The 9694-nt window shown below is 43.2% G+C and overlaps 1 protein-coding gene across 1 annotated transcript in view; it reads left to right on the forward strand.

The window, feature by feature from the left end:
- Positions 1-9694, forward strand: part of LOC126987977 (uncharacterized) — a 199689-nt gene that overhangs the window by 42767 nt on the left and 147228 nt on the right. Inside the window, exon 2 of the mRNA XM_050845681.1 lies at positions 2264-2320. The gene's annotated coding sequence lies outside the window, so the exon portion shown is untranslated. The remainder of the gene's footprint in view (positions 1-2263; positions 2321-9694) is intronic.

The following is a 9694-nucleotide window of genomic DNA, read 5'->3' on the forward strand; positions in this document are numbered from 1 at the left end:
AAGGGGTGGAGTAGGGGGGAGTATCTGGGGTGAGGGAGGGGGAAGGGGAAGGAAGGAAGGGGAGGAGGTATCGGATATGTGCAGGGGAAAGGGGAAGAAGGGAGGGGGAGAGGGTGTGACATAGGTGAGGTGAGGAAGAGGAGAAGGGGGAGGAGGAAGGGAGGAAAGGGGAAGAGAGAGATGATGAGGGGGAAAGGGGAAGGGGAGGAAGATACAGGAAAGGGGTAGAAAGGGTAAAGAGAGGAGAGGAGGAAGAGAGAATGGGAGGAGAAGAAGAAAGAGTGATGATAAAGAGGGAAGGAGGAGTGAGGAAGATGGGGAGTAAAGGGAGGGAATGATAAAGGGAAAGGGGAAGAAATAAATGAAGGGAAAGGGAAATATATAAGAATAATGAATAAATGTGAGGGGAAAGGGGTAAGAGAAAGAGAAGGGAAAGGGATAAATTAAGAGGAGGAAGAGATGGGAAGAAAAAGGAGAAGAGGAAAGGGAAAGGAGAAAAGGATAAATTATGATAACTAGGCGAAGGAAATAGGAAGATAAAGAGGGGAAGAATAGGAAAAGGGGAAGGAGAAAGGAAAAAGATAAACTATGATAACTAGGATAAAGAAAATGATAGGAAAAGATAGGAAGAAGAGGAAAAGGGGAGGAATAAGTGTCAATCAGTAGAAGGGAAGAGGAAGAGAAGGGAAGAGAAAATGAAAGGAAGATAAAGGGAAGAGACGAAGAGCTGTAGAGGGGGAGAGGAAGATGAAGGGAAGGAAGAGAAAATGACAGGAAGATGAGGGGAGGGGAAGAGAAGAAGAGGCTTGTAGAGGGGGAGAGAAAGATGAAGGGAAGGAAGAGAAAATGAAGAAGATGAGGGGAAGGGGAATAGAAGAAGGGGCTTGTAGGGAGGAGGAATAGATGATAAGGGGAAGAATGGAAAAGGGGAAGGGGAAAAAGAAATAATGAAAGGTAGATGAGGGGAGGGAAAGAGAGGAAGAAGGGGAGGCTTATTAGGAAGGGGGAGAAGATGAAGGGGAGAATAGAAACCCACGATTAATAGGTGAGATCCTGTAATGGAAGGGGAGGGGAGGAAGGGGAGGTTAAGGGAAGGGGGGGTAGGGGGGAGCTAATAAAGGGTACGTGACAGGCCTCAACTTCCTCCCCTTAAACCCCTACAGAGAGAGAAATGGGGGAGGAAGAGGAAGAGGAGGAGGAGGGAGAGGAAAGAGAAAAGGTATTTGTGTACATGAAGGTAAGCAAAGGTGTGACCCATATGCAGGTGATACAGGAGGAGGAGGAGGAGGAGGAGGAGAAGGAAGAGGAGGAGGAGGAGGAGGAGGAGAAGGAAGAGGAGGAGGAGGAGGAAGAGCAGAAGAAATATATTTAAAAGAAAAACGAAATGTATGTGCATAAGAAGGAGGAGGAGGAGGAGGAGGAGGAGGAGGAGGAGGAGGAGGAGGAGAAGGAAGAAGAGGAGGAGGAGAAGGAAGAAGAGGTGAAAAAGATGATCGATAAGAAGAGGGATAGGAATGTGCAGGAGGAGAAGGGGGAGGGGGAGGAGGAGGAGAAGAAGAAGAAGAAGAAGAAGAAGAAGATGAAAAAGAAGGAAAGGAATGTACAGAGGAAAGAGGGGTAATAATAATAATAATAATAATAATAATAATAATAATAATAATAATAATAATAATAAATTTATTAAAAGGATTAGAATTAGAGGAAGTATAAAAAAAATAGGGAAGGAATAAAGAGGAAAAAGAGGGAGGGGAAAAAATATGAAATCACAGAAGATAAAAGAAGAAGGAAAAGGAGGAGAAAATGGAGATAAAGAAAGAGAGGAGGAGGAGGAGGGAGAACAGTGTCAAGGGTTTGAAGGGATGTCTTACCCTTTCTCTCCCTCCATCCCTCTCTCTCTCCCTCTCTCCCTTTCCTCCCTCCCTCCCTTACGCACGGAGGAGACACGGTGCCTAACCACGAGGAGAGAGAGAGAGAGAGAGAGAGAGAGAGAGAGAGAGAGAGAGAGAGAGAGAGAGAGAGAGAGAGAGAGAGAGAGAGAGAGAGAGAGAGAGAGAGAGAGAGAGAGAGAGAGAGAGAGAGAGAGAGAGAGGAATATATAGACGGATAAAGGAGGGACGAAAAAAAAAACAACTTACAATAACTCAAGATAAGACTCACGAAGGAACACTTACTTAACAACCTTCTCTTATACATCATGGAAGGTAACAACAATAGCATTCAACATCATTCAACAGCTTCTTAACAACCTTCTCTTCCTTTTCAGAGGGAAGACACGCCTCAACGACCTCTTCTTCTACGGAGTGGAGGATATTTTTGCTCGGTAAGTTGGTCTGGATTTGAATGTTTATGTGTTTTGTTTTCTTCGTCTGGAGTGTGAATGAAGGAAAAGGGAAAGAAAGGAGGGACTTATAAGAAAGCCTATTGTACTATTTATTTGCCTTCTTTCTTTATCTCTTTCTTTATTTATTCTATTCCTTCCTTCTTCTCTATCCATCTCTTTTCCTTCCACCTTCGTATAAAAAGAGGAAGGGAAGGGAATCACAAAACACAACTCAGTATTTTCTTCCCTTCCTTTCTTATTTACCTCCAATCCTTTCTTCCTCCTATTCCTTCATCTCCTCTATCTATCTATCTCCTTCCTTCCAGCTTCGTATGAAAAGGGGAAGAGAGGGAAATCACAAAACACAACTATATTTTTCTTCCCTTCCTTCCTTCCTTCCTTCTATTCCTTCCTCTCTCTCTATCCTTCTCTTTCCTTCCTTCCTCTCACCTTCGTATGAAAAGGAGAAGGAAGGGGACCACAAAACAGGTCATAGTAACATTTTATTTTTTCTTCTTTTCCTCTATTCCTTCCTCCCTTCCTCTCCTCCTTCCTTCCTTCTTCGTATCTCTCCTAACCCAACCACACGCACCAAACAAACAGCTAACCAAATAACACACATTGGGAGGCTTAAAAAAAAAGTGAATTGTTGCGAAGAGTCTAAGGAGAAGCGTATACTGGAGTGTGTGTGTGTGTGTGTGTGTGTGTGTGTGTGTGTTTGTAGGCAGGCAGGTAGCTGGTCAGGTAAACATGCAGGTCACAGGTATAGCTTCTCCATCCCCTCCCTTTCCTCCCCCCTCTCCCCCGTCATGGCTGGCTGGCTCTGTGTGTGTGTGTGTGTGTGTGTGTGTGTGTGTGTGTGTGTGTGTCGTTGGCCTCTCACTGTGTTATGCTTGCCCTTATAAGTGAGTGAATTTAAGCCTGGATAGATTAATAAATAGATGATTATATAAATAGATATGTATATAAAATGAATACATATACACATACATTCATAGAGACATCCATTCATACATATATACATACAAGATGCTATGATATAAGGCTTATCTTAATGACTGACTGACTTGTTATAATCTGACGTATCTAATCAAATGCCTGATATCCTGCCTCTGAATCAGTAAATAACCGTTTGTCTGATGCAACTGTTCATGTGACTGGTTGACTGACTTAATGGGTGGTTGACTATTCGACTGACTAACTGGCTGATTAAAAAGATGGTTAACTGACTAACTGGAAAAAAGGGTGATTGACTGACTAGCTAACTGACTCAAAATGTGTTGTTGACTGACTGACTAATTAACTGACTTACAAAAAAAGGTGATTGACTGACTGACTAACTGACTCAAAATGTGTGGTCGACTGACTGACTAACTAACTGACTTACAAAAAAAGGTGATTGACTGACTGACTAACTGGAAAAAAGGTGATTGACTGACTAGCTAACTGACTCAAAATGTGTTGTTGACTGACTGACTGAGTAACAAACTGACTGACAAAAAGGTGGTTTACTAACTAACTGACTTACAAAAAAAGGTGATTGACTGACTAGCTAACTGACTCAAAATGTGTGGTCGACTGACTGACTAACTAACTGACTTACAAAAAAGGTGATTGACTGACTGACTAACTGGAATAAAAGGTGATTGACTGACTAGCTAACTGACTCAAAATGTGTTGTTGACTGACTGACTGAGTAACAAACTGACTGACAAAAAGGTGGTTTACTGACTGACTAACTGGAATAAAAGGTGATTGACTGACTAGCTAACTGACTCAAAATGTGTGGTTGACTGACTGACTGGGTAAGTAACTGACATAAAAAGGTGATTGACTGACTGACTAAATGACGGACTGACAAAGAAAAGGTTATTGACTGATTAAGTAACTGACTGAATGTAGATGTGAATAACTGATTAACAGACTGACAAAAAAGTGTCTGACTGGCAAAACGTATCTGGCTGATTGACTGAATGACTGAAAATATATCAACTTAAGATGTAAATTCCCTGATTGATTACCTTACAGAGTGACTGATTGAACTTAACTTAACCCCTTGGATGCGCGTTTCCTACAAGACATCACCAAGCTACAGGAGTGGAACAAAAAAGTGGCTGCTACAATTCAGTGAAGAAAAATGTGAGGTCATGGATCTTGGGAGGGGAAATCCAGCATACCAATACCACATGGGAAACACTCCACTACCCACCACTGAGGCACAGAAAGACCTGGGAGCATATGTTACCAAGCTACCAGTGAAGGCGGAATCCGTGCCAATCACAGGGACGGGTTAATGGGATACTGAGACAGACAAACAGGCAGACAGATAGACAGGAGATTGACAGGCTGAGTAAGGAATGGCCTGGGTAATGGGTTGTTTGGGTGATGGGCAAAGACCGTGAGCGGACTTTGCCACCACCACCACCACCACCATCACCACCACCACCACCACCACCATCACCACCACATATACTCCTGCTGCTACTGTTAATCACCATCCCATTATCATCACCACTACTACCACAACTACTACTACTACTACTACTTCTACTACTACTACTACTACTACTACTACCTCTGCAACTGCTACTGTTCTGACCAAAATCACAGTGAACACATAACGGAACGCAAACTCTCTCTCGCAACCTGAATTGTCCACCAAAAGACTGTCCAATCCCGTGCACAATCCTCCTCTTCCTCCTCCTCCTCCTCCTCCTCCTCCTCCTCCTCCCATTACGGCGTTCGGAGGGGCGGTTGACCGTCTGCTGGAGAGGTGACGCTTTCCCCCCTTCCTGCTTACTGGAGGAGGAGGAGGAGGAGGAGGACGGGAGAGGCAGGAGGAAGTCGAAGATGAAGATAACTGCCTCATTTCTCTCTCTCTCTCTCTCTCTCTCTCTCTCTCTCTCTCTCTCTCTCTCTCTCTCTCATGGAGGAAGAAATGAGGAGGAGGAGGAGGAGGAGGAGGAAGAAGACTTTCGGTGCAATGTTAAAGAAAAGGAAGATTTAGAGGAGGAGGAGGAGGAGGAGGAGGAGGAGAAAAATAATGGCGATGAAGAAGATTAAGAAGAAAGGAAGGTTGAAGTAAATAAAAGGAGAAGAAGTAGAAGGAAAAAAAGATGAAAAGGAGAAGGAAACATGGAAAACGGAGCAATAAAGGAGAGAGAGAGAGAGAGAGAGAGAGAGAGAGAGAGAGAGAGAGAGAGAGAGAGAGAGAGAGAGAGAGAGAGAGATAAGCAAGTAAAGGAGTGAAGACACGAGTGAGTGAAGGAAAAACGAAAAAAAAAATAAGTGGATGATAAGAAGAGCAAATCAAGAGGAGAATCAGGAGGAAGAGGAGGAAGAGGAAGAGGAGGACTAATTACCTTGTCTACACCTTTGTTAGTTAGTAGCAAGGGTCAAGCAACCTCAATCTCCACCCAACATTGGATTTACCTTACATGGCAGCTTCATCTCAAGGGAACGAGAGAGAGGGAGGAGGAGGAGGAGGAGGAGGAGGAGTGAAAGAAAGGAGGAGGGTATAGAAAAGCAGGGAAATGGAAGAAATAGGAAGAAAGGAAAAACAAAGTAAATAAAAGGAATAGGAGAAGGAACAAGAAGAAGAAGATGATGGAGAACGAGGAGGAGGAGGAAAGTTTAATGACTGGAGGAGGAAGAGTAGGAAAAAAAGGAGGGAAGGAGTAGAAGGAAGGTAGAAAGAAACAGTGGAGTAAAAATGGAGAGAAGAATGACGAAAGAAAGGAGGGAGGGACAACGGAAGGAGGGAAAGAAGGGGAGGTAGGAGAGAAAAGTAGAAGGAAGGGAAAAGATTGAAAAGAAGAAAGGAAACAGGATGAAAACAGGAAAAAGACTGAAGGAGAGAGAAAGGAGGAGGGAGGTAAGAAGGGGGAAGAGGAGAAGTGTAGATAGGAGGAAGAGGAAGGGTAGAAAAGCAGGGAAGGAAAAATGGGAGTAGAAATGAAGAAGAAACGAGAATAAGAGAAAGACAAATAAAGAAGGGAGAGTAATTGAGAGAGAGCAACCAGGTAGGATGGAGGAGGAAGGTGGAGTGAGTTGTGGAAGGTGGGTGGTGGTGGACAGGATGGGGGGATTGAGGGGAGGGGGGAGGTGAAGTGGATGCTGGGGAAGAGGAGGTGGAGGTGGAGGTGTTGAGGGGTGTTGAAGGTGGTGAGTGAAGGGGGTGAAGAAGATTGGAGGTAGGGAGAGAAGGGGAAGGGATGGAGGAAAAATGACGAAAGGAGGAAGAATAAGAAAGAGGGAAGAAGGGAGGAGAGAGGAAAAAGGGAGAATGACAGAAAGGAGGAAGGGAGTAAAAGGGAGGTAGAAAGATAAGTATAAAAAAACAGTGGAGTAAAAAAAGGAAAAATGAGGAAAGGAGAAAGACAGAAGAAGGAAGAATAAGAAAGAAGAAGAGGAGGAGGAAGAAAGGAAGAAGGGAAGAGGAGGAAGTAGTAGTAGTAGTAGTAGTAGTAGTAGTAGTTGTTAGTTGTGCAGTATTGGGGGGTCAGAGAGAGAGAGAGAGAGAGAGAGAGAGAGAGAGAGAGAGAGAGCTGTGGGGTGCTGTGGACTCATATATCTGCCCATTTATGCCTAGTCCTCCCTCCCTCCCTCCCTCCCTCCCCCCTTTCCCTCCAATCTCTACTTCCCTCCCTCCCTCTCAGTCGCCTCCCTCCCTGGCTGCCTTCAGTACTCCTTCCCTTCATTCATTCCTCCTTGTTCTCATCCTTCCTTCCTCTCTTTCTTCCTCTCTTCTTTCTCTTCCATTATCCTCCTTACTATATTTTCTCTCTTCCATACATTATTTTTTTCTATCTTCTTTTTTTTTTTTCCCCTTTCATCTTTATACTTCCTTTCTTCGTCCTTGTCTTTCTCATATCTGTCCATTTATTCTTTATCTTATTCCTTTATTCTATTGTTTTCTTTCCTTCTTTACTTATTCTTTCATTCTTTCCCTTTTCTTTGCCTCCCTTTCATTCCTTATCCATCAGGCTCTCATATTGATCATTACCTTCTCCCTTGCTTTCTCTTTTCAATTCCTTTCTTTCCTACTTTTATCATTTTTCCATTCATTCATTCATTCATTCATTTATCCACCTACTCATCCTTCTATCCTTTCTTCTTTTGCTTGCTTCTTTTCCTCCCTCCTTCCTTCCCTCAGTGACTCCAACCCTCCTTCTTTCCCTCCCTTCTTCTCCCTTCCATCTCCCTCTCTTCCTTCTCACGCTGCTCACTGTCAAGGATGAGAACGAGAGGAAGGAGGAGGAGGAGGAGGAGGAAGAGGAGGTATTACTTCTCCTCTCAGGTAGACTTTTTCCTCCCTTGTCTTCCTTTTTTTCCTCCATGAAACTATTTGTACCCGGGAGGAGGAGGAGGAGGAGAAGGAGGAGGAGGAGGAGGAGGAGGAAGAAAGAGGAAGGATAGATAAATGAATATGAATGAGTATTAATGATGTTGAGAGAGAGAGAGAGAGAGAGAGAGAGAGAGAGAGAGAGAGAGAGAGAGAGAGAGAGAGAGAGAGAGAGAGAGAGAGAGACACACACACACACACACACACACACACACACACACACACACACACACACACACACACACACAGGGTCGAGGGGACGATGAATGGAACCCATGAATGAGGAAGGAGCACACGAGGAGGAGGAGGAGGAGGAGGAGGAGGAGGAGGAGGAGGAATCATTATCGTGAGTGACGGCGGCCAGGGGTAACGGAGGAGGACCCTGTAGAGATCCTCCTCCTCCTCCTCCTCCTCCTCCTCATCTTCCTGCTTCTGCTTCTCTATCTTGTGGTTTGTTTTTCTCTCTCGTTTGCTTTCACCTTCCTCGTTATCGCTATTATTATCATCACCTCTTCTTCTTTTTCTTCTTCTTCTTCTTCTTCTTCTTCTTCTTCTTCTTCTTCTTCTTCTAATTCTCTCTTCTTTTTATCTTTTTTATTTCCTTCCTCTTGTCCTCCTATTCTTCCTCCTCCTCCTCCTACTCCTCCTCTTCCTCCTCCTTCTAAGTGATGTCATGTAGTGGGAAGGGAAGAGGAAAAGAGGAAAAGGAAGAAATTATATGAAGGCGAGAAGAAAAGAATTGGAAGAAGAAGAAGAAGAGAAATAATTAAAAGAATGACGGAGGGAGGAAGACGAGAGAGAGAGAGAGAGAGAGAGAGAGAGAGAGAGAGAGAGAGAGAGAGAGAGAGAGAGAGAGAGAGAGAGAGAGAGAGAGAGAGAGGCAGGCTTGTGTGTGTGTGAGAAAGCCTTTGAAACATTGTATATACTTTTCTCCCTTCAACAAATATAATGACGTGTAAATACATATATCAATTTTCTTTTCTTCTTTCTTTCTAATATTTCTGTTGTTTTTTATCTTTTCTTTTTTCTTCCAAAATCAAAATTATTTATCGATTTTTTTCCATTCATTTTATTTATTTATTATTTTTTTTAAAGGAACTTCTATATGCTTAAGAATTTTCGTGTTTACATAGAATAGATAATAATTTTGTTTTTTTTTTCTTGTAGTTTTGTTTTCGTATTTTTTTTGTCTTGGTTTTATGATTTAAATACGTACATTTCTTTTCTTTTTTTTCTTTTCCGTCTTGTTTTGTTTTTTGTATCTTTTCTTTTTGTAATTTATATGTATTGACTATTATTTTCATTACTAAAGATATATACATGATTTGCCTGCCTCTCATTATTAACTAGTAAACACACACACACACACACACACACACACACACACACACTCTCTCTCTCTCTCGGGTCGTTTACTTTATTCGGGATAGACTTTCCTTAATATTTATGATGATTTCGGCGCCTCAAGATTGGGAAAGTTTTTTATTTATTACTGGCGCTGGCGATACTAGGGGGGAGGAGGAGGGAGTAGCAGGGGTGTAGTGGAGAGAGGAGTGATTGAAGGGTGGATTACTGAAAGCGTGTGGAGGGAGGTTTGGCTATGTGGAATGAAAAATAGTGTGGTTAGGTATAGGATTGGAGGGAGTGGTGAAGAGATGGAGTGAGAGTGGATGAGTGGAAGATATGGTTGGTGTGTATGGAGTACTGGAGAGAGAGGTGGAGCAGGAGTGGAAGATGAGATAGGAGAGGCGGACTAGGAGTGGAAGAATGGAGGATTGGGAAAGGGATGAATGTGTTTGGGGTAGTGGAGATAGAGGTGGAGAAGAGATATAGGGAGAAGTGGACTTGGGGTGGAAGAAAGAATGGAAGAAGAGGTGGAGTAGGAATGGTGAGGTGGAGGAATAGAAAAGAGGTGGATGTGTTAGTAATAGCGAAGGAAAATGTGGAATTGAAGTGGAAGAAGGAATGGAGGAAGAAGTGGAGTAGGAGTGAAAGAAGGAAAGGAGGAAGAGGTGGAGTTGGAGAGAAAG

This window comes from Eriocheir sinensis, chromosome 67, assembly GCF_024679095.1.
Source record: "Eriocheir sinensis breed Jianghai 21 chromosome 67, ASM2467909v1, whole genome shotgun sequence".
NCBI lineage: Eukaryota > Metazoa > Arthropoda > Malacostraca > Decapoda > Varunidae > Eriocheir > Eriocheir sinensis.